The 7,526-nt window shown below is 35.6% G+C and overlaps 1 protein-coding gene across 5 annotated transcripts in view; it reads left to right on the top strand.

Moving 5' to 3' along the window:
* Positions 1–6,764, top strand: part of ap3b1a (adaptor related protein complex 3 subunit beta 1a) — a 63,520-nt gene extending 56,756 nt beyond the window's left edge. For all 5 annotated transcript variants that reach the window (XM_043234344.1, XM_043234345.1, XM_043234340.1 and 2 more), the window contains 2 exons: positions 3,750–3,781; positions 5,793–6,764. The gene's annotated coding sequence lies outside the window, so the exon portion shown is untranslated. The remainder of the gene's footprint in view (positions 1–3,749; positions 3,782–5,792) is intronic.
* Positions 6,765–7,526: the final 762 nt, after the last annotated feature.

Raw genomic sequence — 7,526 nt, forward strand, 5'->3', positions numbered from 1 at the left:
TTATTTCTTACAATTTTTTTGGTGTGCTCTCAGTATTAATTTCTACTTTCCTTTTGTGCTTTAATAAACATTTTAAATTATTGGGATGTTTTAAAGTTTGTGAATGGCATCACCTTGAAGTGACTTCATATTTTGTGTAAGTGGATTTAGCATAAATTAAATAAATTCTGTGATGTTCTGAGATATTACGTAGTTTGTCTCACCTTACAACATTCAAAAATGACCAAAAAATAAATTACAAATATAATTAATTTGTGTAAAGTAAATTTTTAGGTGTATTGGCCAATCAGCAGCCAGGACCGGATGCATTTAATCATGAGTCAAAAAATGACTGTGATCCGAAATCTATAGATTTTGATTTGTAGTTTTGAATACGTGTGTTTTGAGTGTGACTGTGCTGTAAACAGCAGTCCTGCTCGTGCACTGTTTAGTTAATAAAACCGAGAATAATTACAGTCCATCAGTAACATGCAACTCCACTCGTAATGACAATTAAAAGCTTTTAAAATAAGCCTAAGTGTATGAGAGACGGGAGCCGCTTCGCTCAGATTAATAGAGGTCATGCTAAGTGTAGCTGTTGAACAGCAGGCCTTCGAGACTGTGCCGTAATTTTAGTTCAAAATGCAGAGTTTATCGCCGCATTCTCACAAAAACGCATGGCACGCCATGTTTTTCCTCAATTAAGCTAGATTTATTGAGGTTAGAAATGGATGAAATCTGAGGATTTAAAGGCATTCGACTGGTGCCTCTGTAATTATTTTTAAACTCTGTTGCGACGTGATTCGACTCCAATTAGGGCAATGTAAACACTGCGCTTTCAATTAAACCTGGAGATGTTGCAGGTTGCTCGGGTGGCGTGGTTGTACGTGTGTTGCCGTGGTAACTGACAGTGTGACTATTCTGCGTGGGTTTTGTGATGCCGGCCTGCTTTTTAACATGTAACGGGTAAAAACTCTACTCTGTGAGTCAGAATTTCTACAGCTCTTTAAATACTCTTTTTAATAAAATGCTGGGTTGTTTCAAACCAACTTTGGGCTAAATGTGGTCTAACCCAACTTTTGGGTTTAAAAAGTCGATGTAGTAATTTCACCTGACTGCTGGGTAAGTCCGTGTTTGAACAAAGTTGTACTCTGCGCGATGCATTTTTCATGCATTGAATGGATAGACGGTTAATTATTGAGCAGTTTTTGATATTGATGATAAAAAGAAATTAAGATTAAAAAGCATCATGCGAAACTGAAGACTGGCGTAATGATGCTGAAAATTCAGCTTTGCATCACAGGAATAAATGAAATATGAAAACATTAAAATATTATTTTAAATTTTAATATTATTGGATACATAAGCATAAGAGACTTATTTAAAAACATTTTACTAACAAAAAACACTCCTAGATCGAACTGTTAACACTAGATCATAGCTGTTACTGTACTTTCGCTTTTATTTTGTCTGTATTGTCCAGAGAGTATCTAAAAACTTTAGAATTGCTAGTAATGAAATTTAATTAAAATAAAATTACTGACAATTTATGCATTAGCCATAATATCGAAACAAACTGTTCGTGGAGTAATTTTACATGAAATAAACATAGTTTAGACATAAAAATAGTTAATTTTATTGACACTGTATAAAATAGTTTGTCAAAGTTAGGCAAAATGACAAAATACTATTGGCATGTGTTTTGCAAGAAGATACTATTCCAGTCGTTCTACTTCAGAATTCAATGTTTACTTCAATGTATTACTTGTGGTGGTTTTTTGTAATTAATTGACCTTTGACCTGGAGCATGACTGACGATCGGACCAATCAGGACGCCAAATCTGACATGTTGTCTAACAAACAAACCAGACGAAGTAGGCTACCGTTGAACCTGAAAAGTGGTGAGCATTGTCATTTTTTTTCTATTGGTTGAAACAAACCTGCTTATATTCATTCATGTTTATTTCATATAACTAGTAAAGAAAAATAGGTGTTGGCTTCAGGTCTTTGGTCTGAATGAAAATGCAAATTCATTCTTTACCACCAGGTAAAGCGCTAAAAACTCACAAACACCGCTTTTAATGAAATCGACCGATAACTGGATGTGTTTGAAAAATGAGTCATGGACAAATAAAATAAAAATAAGTGCATATAAGAAAAACGAAAGTGTTTTTTGACCTTGAATGCATGTCAACCTGTTTTTCGGGCCTCCCAAAACCAAAATATGATCCTTTCATAACCCATGTCAAAAAATGAAAGCTGATGGAGACTTAGTTTCATACCTAAAGTAACCTTTTAAGTGTTGTTAGTTTACTCTGCTTTACAGTATGTTTTTCACTGTGTGAGAACGTGCTTTTAAAAGAACTCCCATTGATGTATAAAGCTTATACAATAAGCAGTAGCTGTACTGTAAGCTCTGGCCTGCATCTGAATAAAAACACACACTCAAAGATGCTCAATCACAGCGTCAAACTAATCATGTCTTTCTTTCTGTTGGCCGTTTCAGAGGATTGTACGTTTGTACTGCGGAGTAAAGGTTTCCTGAGAGAATAATGCAATGTAAAGCATCCGCACTTTCACTCAGACACTTGAACAAACTCTGGTTCTCTCTTTGTCTCTCTCTCTGTTGTTCTGACAGCTTGATTTCGTGGTCTCTCGGTGGGCAGCTCAGGGCAGCATGATGGGCTTCTTAATCTGAGCTTTTCATGCAGTCTGTCAGGGCCAGAGGAGGAGGAAGAGAGAGAGAGAGAGTGTGTGTGTGTGTGTGTGTGTGTGTGTGTGTGTGTGGGGTATCTTTTGGAAACGGCTGTCTGACCCGACCGCGGGGAGCAGCTCCTATTAGACAGAATCTTCTCAAGCGTGTCTCCGATCTGCTGACAGCGTCACAAACACACACACATGTGCTGACATGCTCTGATAAAAACTCCCGTTTTCTCTTCTCTTTTTCCCTACGCTTCATCTCTCCGTTCTTGCACTTGTTTTATCAACTACATTTTTATGCTTCATTCTAATCGGGGCTTTACTGAAAGCATTATGCATGGTTATACAAGCACAGAATGATACCATGCGTTCCTACATTAGACATTATAATGCACGTTTCAAAATTCTTATTTTATCATAAATAATTGCATTTTGCCATTATTATTATTATTATTATTATTATTATTATATATATTGTTAGTAAAACAAATATTTATATATATATATATATATATATATATATATATATATATATATATATATATATATATATATATGTGATTTTTATAGTTAAAATTATTGCAAATAAATCACTTTTTTATTATGCTCAATATATATTTCAATATACTATTATAGTTTGTGTTAATATTGTGAATTTGTAAATACATTTTCTGTTTTAATTTTAGTTTTTGTCTATATAGTTTATATTTTGTTGTAGTTATTGGCGTGATGTTGGAGAAATGTTGCTTTTGATAGCAGAACATATATATATATAAATTATGCATATTTGTATGTATATTTCAGGTAACAAAAATGTTTATAAACAAAACATTTATAAAAAAAATAAGAATAACCCTGACAAAGAGCAGCATGAACTTTCTACAAAATATCTCCTTTTTGTTGTACGTAATAAAATAATTCATTTGGGTTTAAAACATCATGTAAATTATAACAATTTTCAACTTCAGGTGAATTACTTTTATCAACAGGTAATGATTCTAACAATTACTAAAAATAAGAAATATGCTAAAGCGTTCTTTAAAATATCTTTGTGTGCTTTCGTCCTACAGGAGAAGTCCTCCAAGTTTTAAACAACGCAAGGGTGAGTAAAAGATTGCGCGATTTTAATCTGTGGGTGAACTATCACGTTTAGACTAAATCAAACATTCACCTTCATGTGCAACGCCGTATAAAGTCCAAAAACCTAATGCTTTTTAGGCTCGTGCATGTCGTGCAGTAGTTAAAACGTGAAGAGCAGTTAAAAGCCCTGCGTCCGTTAACGGAGGCCTGAGGGATTTCAGCTGCTGGAATAAACCACACGCTCCGTGACAGCAGATATTGTAACAAAAGAAAACAAGAAACAATAAAAAGACAAAGGGAGGCAGCTCTCTTGATTAATTGTGTGGTTAAAACCGCCACAAGCGTTTACAAATGCATCTGTTGTGCTCCGACAAAGACACTTAAGAGCGTCTGAAGTGCTGGGAGGGACGAGGACGTGTGACCTATTGTTCAGTCATTTATGCCTGATGTTCAGGGTAAAATATTGACTGCTTGGAGGGGAAGTGTTTGGCCTCGGGGTTCGCTATATAACTTTTGAATGTGAATTTTTTTTTTTTTTTGGCGGGTCTTAAAGTCTGCCCACACGTTCAAATGCACACAAATTATACGCTGAAACAGTATTCGGCTTTCCTTGAATAAAATAAAGAAGCCGCTGTACGTTGGAGATAATATTATATACATAATCCGCCTTAATATACAGCAGACGCAACAAATAAAACACACACATCACTCAAAATATTTGTAGGTTATAAATGAACATTTTCTACAGATTTTTGCAAAATTGTTATTTGCTTATGAGCTTGTTCTAAGAGATTTTAAACATACATTTTAGATATTCTTTTCATATATATCGTCCATCGTTAAGGTTTTTACGCTGAGAATGGTTACTTTTATGTATCAAAGACTCATTGGTGCAAATGATAGGTATGTTAGGTATATTCATGAAAGAATCCAGAATTTAGTTTTTCACAAAAATATGAAGCAGCACAAATTTTTCAATACTGGTAACGATAACAAATCAGTATATTAAAATGATTTTCGAAGGATCACGTGACACTGAAGACTGGAGTAATAATACTGAAAATTCAGCGTTGCATCACAAGAATAAATTGTGTGTTAAAATAGTTTTTAATAGCCATTTATTTTAAAGTGTAATAATACTTCTAAATTTTTACTGTGTTTTTGATCAAATAAATGCAGCCTAGTGAGACTTCAGAAGAGAAAAACTCATAATTAATACCAAACGGTGGCGATGTATATATCGGTAGATTTTTCTCTTAGTTTCTGCTTCTCTTGTTTTCAAGTGAAGAGGCATATTCAGTAAAAAAACGAAGGCAAATAGTCTATTTAAAGTAGACGTTGTGATGTAAAGTGGTTTAAAGTGAGGTTTGCAGGCCTAAGGGTCTCTGTGAGCCTAATGGAAAACATTTACACACCTGCAGCTTTATCACATCTAAGTCTTTATCAAACAACAATAACACTCTTGTTTTGTTTATCTGCTTTCATGCGCCTAAGTTTCTCATCTCATTTAACATCCAATTTACATAGTTACGACACATTTAAACAAGTCGACGGCATGAATTCCAGCGGTAACCTATACATTCCTCTTTGTGATTACGCTCGTGTGTGTGTGTGTGTGTGTGTGTGCGGGTTACGAGTATATTGCAGAGGCAGAGGGAAGTGAATGGAGAGTAATGGATGGTTTGCTGTGAGTGAGTGTCTCAGGCTCACCAAATACAATTTTTCTCTTCAAACAATCACTCTGTGTCTCTGAGGAGCCCCGGGCGCAGTAATTGATATGATTAGCCGTAAGTGGCTGCTTCACAGCTATGTTATGTCTGTTTTATTGTAATTAGATTTTTTCGGTCGTCTTTGAGGAGCTGAACTTAAACGACTGCATGTTCTCCCTCTGAAGTATTCAATCAGACGCTCATTAGACGAGAAAGACGGATTCATCTTTTCTGATTTTCAACTGATTTTTCTCCTCTCGCTCCCTGTCTTTCTCTCGTCCTCATCTTCCGCCTTGTTTTCCTCTTTTCTTTTCGTTCGTGTAGATGATTCGTCTGCGGATTGAAACGGCGAAGCCTAATTTCCGCCCGCGGCCATTGAAGTAAAAATGGATTTCTTCACGCGCGCCGATGCCGCAACGTTCCTCTCAACATCTACTCAACCTTTATTTTGTTTTCTGCAACATTCATTTGCAGATACGGTTTTCACTTAAAGGAAACGCCAGACTAATTGCTGTTTCCAAACAGGTTTCCCGGCTACCTCCGCACTGTCTGCCAATAGTCCGCCGCTTATGCCACTACAAACAGGTTTGATGATCACTTTCAGTGACTGTTTGAAGTGAGGTAGGTTTGTTAATGCCACAATAACATATAAAACGCTTACAGCGTGTAGAATGTATCAGTGCACTTGCAGGATATTTAAGTGCTTGCGTATTTTTCATATTGCATTAGATTATAATGCAACCGGCTCCAAATTGTGATTTTCAAAGCTCCTGTAATTGATATTTGTGCCAGTATTAGTTACATCTGACAGTTTCTTGATGGAAAGTAAAGGTTTCAAGCTCGAAATTTGTGAATTTTGGTCAGGGTCAAAGGTCACCTTGTATCTGTCTTTTAAATTTCGCTTTATTTTGATAGTCCACTTTAGAATTATACTAGCAGTGAGTAACTTTGCAACTACTTATTAACTAGCAGTCGTTAAACTGATTCGTATCTTCATATCTCATCAACTAACACTTTATTTTGATGGGTCCACAATATACAACATATTATTAGAAACTCTGTTATATGTTGTCTTACTCTATTAACCTTAAACCTGTCTGCCCTGAGAATTATTAGACATGTAGTTGTGAATTAATAAGAATTAATAGACGTGTAGTTGACATGGTTTTGGTTTAATAGGATGTCTTTAAAAAAAATAATACTTATAGTGCATCCTTTAGCAAGACTTTTAAGTTGCTGTAGAAGGATAGTCATTGTTTTAAACGGCTAATAATAAAATAATTATACAATTCTTAATGAGCTTGTGTATTTTCTTTCTTCCGCGAAACACAAACACATTTTGAAGGATGCTGACTTTCATTGTACTTTATATTTTCTTTTTGCACGCTAACCGGTTGAAAGATAATAACGGAGGTTTGCGCCAACATTTTAGATGAGTGAATGGCGACGGAATTGTTGATCTTTAACAAGCAAACGCCTAGCAACACCCTGGCAACCGTTTACAACACCCTAGCAGTTTTTTTTTTACACATGCAAGCACTACTGAATATGTAGTTTAGTCAAAGAAACATAGTGATTAAGCACAAAACTCGGGCGCTAACACCAGAATAGCCGTCTTCATGCAATTGCGCGCGTCATCTCATCTGAGTTAATATACAATAAAAAGCTGTTAAAGCACATTATGAATGTTTAATGAATTCTAATAATTTTTTGTCTCAAAACAAAACAAATCACGCTCTGAGCTGCTCGGTAAAGGAGAGAGTTCGTGTAATTGGCTGATAATGGGTTTTATAGGATGTGTTGTCATAAAAGAGGGTGTTTTCATTTCATATTAAACTCTCATTGAAAGCCTCCGTCCTTTTCATTGTGCCTCCACGTTAAGGTTTAAGTACCCTCTTTGCAGGTGTTTCCTGAATTCTGGATGACAGAACACACACACACACACACACATATTTGTGGCCTTGTATGGGGTGTTTGTGCAGTAAAAGCTGTAGATGTAATGGGAGTTGCTCAGTGTGAAGGCTATAGTGTCTTAATTAGCCCCGATTGCTCAGTGAA

This window comes from Puntigrus tetrazona, unplaced genomic scaffold (genome assembly GCF_018831695.1).
Source record: "Puntigrus tetrazona isolate hp1 unplaced genomic scaffold, ASM1883169v1 S000001111, whole genome shotgun sequence".
Classification (NCBI taxonomy): Eukaryota; Metazoa; Chordata; class Actinopteri; order Cypriniformes; family Cyprinidae; genus Puntigrus; species Puntigrus tetrazona.